General features: G+C 37.8%; 1 non-coding gene across 1 annotated transcript; it reads left to right on the forward strand.

Annotated features, from left to right (window-relative positions):
• Positions 1-3807: 3807 nt before the first annotated feature.
• On the forward strand, positions 3808-3875 carry LOC114505885. The gene has a single exon (XR_003685336.1). It is a non-coding gene; the product is annotated as a small nucleolar RNA SNORD77 (small nucleolar RNA).
• The last annotated feature ends 2875 nt before the right edge of the window (positions 3876-6750 follow it).

Consider the following 6750-nt stretch of genomic DNA (forward strand, 5'->3'; position numbering starts at 1 on the left):
TTGTAAGATGTTATTTTTTTTTGGTTGCTGTCCAGTGCTAATTTTGACATACCTCTAGGAGACAATTACTGATACCATAAGTATTTGCAATATAATGAAATAGATTGCTGTAATAAGATGGAAATCTAAAAGATCCTTAATGAGGTACAGCATGTATTAGAAATAGGCTTGTACTCGAAGCATCTTAAACATGAATTGGAATCTGTTATTTGAAGTGTTTGACATGAAGGATGCTTGAAATGGAAGTAGGAATTGGGTAAAAAATAAGTAACAAAACAGGTGATGGTAAGGACTTAAAGTTCAAGGATGTATTTGGGTTAAGGGTGATTGAGGTGGCCATGGGCACCCCTAGCCCACTTTGTTTTTGCTGACATCACCACATTGCTTCAGCTGCCAATGAACTGGAGACGGTATGAGCCATAACTAATGGGGAACTGTATGAGACAAGGTCATTTCTATTTAAGGGGACAAAAATGGTCAGAGTTGACAATATGGTTCAACCTAATGAATATACAACATTGAGCTTTCATTTTGCTTTGAGTTCAAGTTGGCAGTATGAGAATTTTTTACTCAAATACTTTCAGATCCCTTTTATGGCAGAATTTTTAATAGCATGCCAGTATTGATACTGGAAGTAAAGGGGGGGGGGAGTTAAGTGTTCAAAATTAAGCAGAAAGATGTTGAGATGGCTAGATTGAAAAACTGGTCAATGGCTGGTGGTTCACAGAAACAATTCTATTTGGTTCAAGGTCCTTGTTACCTAAATTAGGAAATATCTAGGGGAGCTGCCTAAATTAAGAATTTTTTTTACTATATTTAAATGATAAATATCTTACTGGGTTTTACTTCCCAATCTCGGCTGAATTTCAACAAATAATTTTCAAAAATGACTTGGAGTATGTTGGAAGTTGTCCAATGTGAATACAATCCAAATTTTTTTGTTATAGGTGGCTATTTCCCTTGTCCCTATGCTCTTAAGTGATGTGGTTTTATGGTCAGGCTCACCCTTTTTTAAGCTCAGTAACATTCCTGTTGATGGTTTTACCCTCCACCAGAATGCAGAGATTTTATTCACTACAGTTACAGGACTTTGAAAGTTTAGCTTTTTTATCTCTTATGTTGTCATTGAACACGGTTCTGGTTATGTTTTAATCTGCTGGCTTGTCCCTCAGTCAGTTCATGATCTATTTTTCAGTATTTTCAGTCTGTTTGATGTTCCTTTCTGTGGTAACTTCCCATTTTCCTCATTTTCATCAATTTTTTTTCCCACTACCTACACCCAACTGGGTTTTCTTCAGGATGATTCTTTAGTGATCTGAAACCATCTTTACTTTGGGAGAAAATAAAATATGAACACCTTTACAAGGAGGTGTCTCAGGTTCAACAGAATTACCGTATGACTTGGTGATTTTCCTTCTAGAAGAATTCTACCCAGGACAAACATCAAGTTTTGTATGTGAATGTTTAGAGCATTATTCATAATCAAGAAGTGGGAACAACCCAAATGTCAATCACCTGGTGGATGGGTAGATAAAACATACACAGTACGTGATACTGTTTGGCAATAAAAGAAAGTACTGATGCTATTTTCTCTGGGGACCCAAACATCCCTAACTTCCCGCTGAAAGGGTCATTAGGTGGGCCTGTCAGTGTAGGGACAGGTCTATATTCTATGGTTTCCTGTAGATGGACAGTTTCAGTCTTGATTGTATTTAGCAGATGTAATCATGGTTTCTAATTTGGGGTTATTCCTGTTTTCCTTGTTATACTGAAAATGACATTTAATTTTCTAAGACATGACTGAAAATGCTGCTTCCATGTTTGGCTAGATATGCTCATTCTAGTGCAGATGCACACCGCACTCGGACTTTCAACAGCTCATCTCATTTACCTGCCATCAGTTGATTAGTGGCATGCAGGATAGTCAATGAACCTCCACTCCTGACTCAGTCACCTGTAAGGCCTAGTGGGTTATCTAATAGACATTTGGGGTTGCTGAGTATTGGGCACTGGCAAATGCAGCAATGAATTCAGGTGTAGTCCTTCCCCTCTTGGAACGTTGTTGGCAACAGAAATACATAGGAAATTATTCTAGGGCAATTATCCTAATAAAATCTATATCGGGTTCACTCAGGAATCTGTTTTGCTTCTGCTTTTGTTATTCCAAAATCTCCCCAGGAAATTCTGGTGCAGACTTAGGTATGGAGTCCATTGTTCTGTACCTTTTATCAGCTGTTCCAAAACTTCAATTGCCATTATCATGTTCCAAGTTATAATAGATACTGCAACCACATTAATGGCATTCTATTAAGTGGCCCTTAAGATGTGGCACTAGTCTACCTGTGTAGCTTTTATTTGACTTCCTATCCCTATTGTCTAGATATATCCTACGCTGTGTTAACTCTTCTTCATTTCACCCTGTTTCTTCTAATTAGAATTAGCTGAATTAACATTCAGAATAATTTTATATATTGTACTCAGAATATGCATTTACAGTAACTAGCGATGTGGAGAAAATAATTGCTCTAGTAGGTAGAGGAAAGAGTAGGTTACAACTGGAGTGTTCAGAATGATCTCAACTACTTTGAAAATACATAAAAGACTGGGAGGAACTTTGCTAAAATAGTGACAGTTCTTGCTTCTGGTTGAAATTTTGAAAAGAACCCTGGCTGGGTGCTCAGTTGGTTAGAGTGCCATCCTGATATGCCAAGGTTGTGAGTTCAATCCCTGGTCAGGGCACACACAAGAATCAACCAGTGAGTGCATGGATGAGTGGAGCAACAGCTCAATATTTCTCTCCCCCTTTCTCTCTCTAAAATCAATAAATAAAAAGCTAAAATATTTTCTGCTTCATACTTATATGGGACAGGTTTTATATAATTAGAATTTATTTTCCAATAAAACTCATGTTTTTTAATTTTTTATGGTTGTGACAGTAGGACAGAGAGGCCCTGTGTGCTCTTCTCCCATTTCCCCCAGTGGTAACACCTGGCATAACTAATACATCAAACCAGGAAATGGACATGGATGTAGTTCACAGACCTTACTCAGATTTCTCTAGTTTTTGCATGTACTAGTGTGTGTGTAGTTCTATGCAGTTTTATCAGGTGTTGATTTGAGTGGCCACCTCCACAGAACTGTTCCACCACCACCACCATCATCAAGATCTTCCTGGTGCTATCTCTCTGGTCACACCTGCTCCTTTCTGTCTCCTGACCCTGTCACTAGCCCCTGGCAACCACTCACCTGTTTTCCATCTCTAAAATGTCATTTCAAAATTGTTAACCAAATGGAATTGTGTAGTATGGGACCTTTTGAGATTGACTTTTTGTCATTCAGCATAATGTCCTTGAGAGCCACTCAAGTTGCTGCAGTTTGTTTCTTTTTATTGCTGAGTAGTATGGATGCTCCATAGTTTGTTTACCCATTTATCTTGAATGGACATTTGGCTTGTTTCCATTTTTAAAAAAGCTTTTATTTATTTTTAGAGAGGGGAAAGGAAGGAGAAAGATAGGGAGAGAAACATCAATATGTGGTTGCCCCTCGTGCACCCCTCACCAAGGACCTGGTCCGCAACCCAGGCATGTACCCTGACTGGGAATTGAACCGGCGACCCTTTGGTTTGCAGGCCTGTGCTCAACCCACTGAGAGTGTTTCCAGTTTTTTACTATTACAAATTAAAGCTGCTATGAAAAGTCGTGTATGGGTTTCTGTGTGGACATAAGTTTCCATTTTTCTGGCATACATATTCAGAAATGCAATTGCCGGATCATGTGGTAAGTGTATGTTTAGTTTAAGAACCCGTCAATGCTATGATAGTTGCACAGTTCAGCAGATTGACTGCTGAAGAGATGTACCATTTGTCTGATGTGAGTGAAAAAAGAACCTGCCAAACTATTTATTTTCCAGAGTGACTGTACTATTTTACGGTCCCACCAGCAATGCATGAGAGATCCAGTTTCTCTGCATCCTCACCAGCATTTGGTGGTGTATTTTATTTTGGCCTTTCTAGTTGGTGTGAAGTGATATCTCATTCTGCTCTTACTTTGCATTTCCCTAATGACTAGTGATGTTAAACATCTTTTTCTTGTGCTTATGTGCTATACTTATATTCTTTGGTAAAATATATGTTTTTGTGTTGCTCATTTTAAAATTAATTGATTGCTTTTTACCGCTGAGTTCTTTCTAGGTACAAGTCTTGTCAGATATGTGGTTTGCAAATATTTTCTCCCAGTCTATAAGATGCTTTTCATCTTCTTAAGTCTTTTGCAGAGCAAACACTTTTGTTTTTAAAAGTCTTTTAATTTTGATGCAATTAAATTTATCAATATTTCATTTTTCGGATTGTGCTTTTGATGTCATGCCCAAGAACTCTTCACCTAGCCCTACATCCTAAAATTTTCTATTTTTTCTAATAACTTTACATTTAAATCTACAATCCATTTTGAGTCCAGTTTTAAGGTGTGGTGCGGTTTAGGTTGAGGTTAACTTTGTAATCTGTGATGTCCATTTGTTCTACCACCCTTTGTTGAAAAGACTGTCCTTCCTCCATAGACTTGCTTTTGCAAGTTTGTCAAAAATCAGTTCACGATCCTTGTGTGGGTCTGTTTTGGGGCTCTCTTCTGGTCCATTGATCTATGTGTCTATCCCTACACCAAAACCACATGGTTTCAATTATAGTAAATTTTAAAATTGCATAGAGCAATTCCTACCAATTTATTGTTTTTCCAAATTGTTTTAGCTATTCTAGTTTCTTTCCCTTTCCACATAAATTTTAGAGTAAGCTACAAAAAATCTTTCAAGGATTTTGATGGCAACTGTGCTGAACCTATAGATGAATTTGGGGGACAATAGGCACCTTCACTATGTTGTGTCTAAAACGTATTTTTAAGTTGTGAACTCAGAATATCCAGCAAACAGGGAAGTTTACCTGGTACTTCCTACATGGAACACTCCTATTTATTCATCCTAGGATCCCGATCCTCATTTGGAGTATGTCCATGGAGTAAGTGTCTCCCTGAAATGCCGTATTTAGTGAAGGAAGTTCATTCAGGAATATATTACAGAGTTTAATTGCTAGTCATAGCAGCCTAGGTATTTCAGACCAACCTTCACTGCTGAAGGCAACCATAAAAATGCATGTAAATATCCTACGGGCATTTCTGTTCTGAGCCAGTAAACACCTTCTTGGAATGGTTCCAGAGGTTTCCCAATAAGCCAAATAAATTAATAACTGCCTGTGCAGAAAATGCAATATTCAGCTAATCCCAAACTTGGAAGAAACCTTACACTTGTTCAGTTTCATCTTCTTAAAACTCATAATTTTTGAGAGTGCTTTGGAGTCTTACTTGAATATTAATTTTCAGCATGCACTGAACTCAATTACCATGACGTCCCAGAATTTCAATAATACTTAAAATTTTAACCTCAGTTTATGTCAAAGAACTGTGTCCTTGGACTGGACTGTGGTGACTTCCTATACAGGTTCTTTAATTGGCATACACACTGGCAGGACCTTCTCTTTCACAAGGGGTACAGAAGCTGCCGTGTGTAATCTGCATTCCCATTTATTTTGTGGATGTTGAAGAGATCTACAGCATTAACAGTATTCCTTGTAAGAGGGCTTGTGGGATAAATTTATCTTCAGTATCAGTGTTACAAATAGGCTTTGCTTCTGAGGAGTACGCTTTTCTCTTATAAACCTAAAAACTATACATGTTTTTACTTTGACCCCTTCATAGGAATGAGGTCTATGGCATTTATTAACAATAGCCCTGTTTGAATCTTTGTCTGCTCATTTTCTCTTTTCCAAGTATTTTCATTTTCTTGCATGGACACCTGAAAGTTGCCTCCAACTTTTGGAATGAGATAAGGTATAGGTATATAAAATGAAAGTTAAAGCTGTTGTTTGTAGTGTGCTGTTTTGGTTTCTTACCAAGCAAGTAGGAGTATCTTGAAATGGAATTTGATATAGCAATGATAATGAAAAAACAAAGAAGGGCAACACAGCAACCCAGGCAATCCTATTAATTTTCCTACTTTGGAGTTGAGTGGAATACAACTCTCAGGTTTTATCTACTTCTATAGGGGAGTTGCATTCATCTTCGTGTCTGGTGGTGTTCCAGAAGCTCATCAAAACTGGATGGTTCCTACAATTGTGTTCTTTACTAGGGTGAGCTCAAACAACCAATGAGATTTGTTTTGAATGGTAATGTCAATAGGGTGGACACAGCTATAGGCTTACTATGTTTTAATGATCAGGCAGCCAAAATAAAGGTGTGTAGTACCAAAAGGTAAGTGAGTATAAATTTTGGTAAGAGCTCTGTTTAAAACCCTAAATAAAGAGAGGAATGAACTAGCATCAACCCTGGTCTTATTGATGCTTTTTCTCCTCTTAAACGCCCAGTGAAGGAAGTATGGAGTGCTCCTGTTTTAAGGCCCAGTTGCTTTGTGCTTTTCTGAAGAGTTTAGCACTGTGGTAGTCTCTCATCTCTTAATACATTATCTGTATTTCCCTTTCTCCTACATCATTCCCTTAATATCACCCACCTCAAAGCCCTTTCTTGCCCCCTTCTAGCTTACTACTCCATTTTTCTATACCACTGTTCCCCACAAAACCTCAAGTGCATTGTGTCCACTTCCTTACCTCTTTTATTTTTATGCTACCCTAATCAACTTTTTTCTCCATCACTTCACTGAAGTGGCTCTTATTAAAAATATCACAGTCACCTGTCCTTTCTCATCTTACTA

The sequence above is a fragment of the Phyllostomus discolor genome, chromosome X (genome assembly GCF_004126475.2).
Source record: "Phyllostomus discolor isolate MPI-MPIP mPhyDis1 chromosome X, mPhyDis1.pri.v3, whole genome shotgun sequence".
NCBI lineage: Eukaryota > Metazoa > Chordata > Mammalia > Chiroptera > Phyllostomidae > Phyllostomus > Phyllostomus discolor.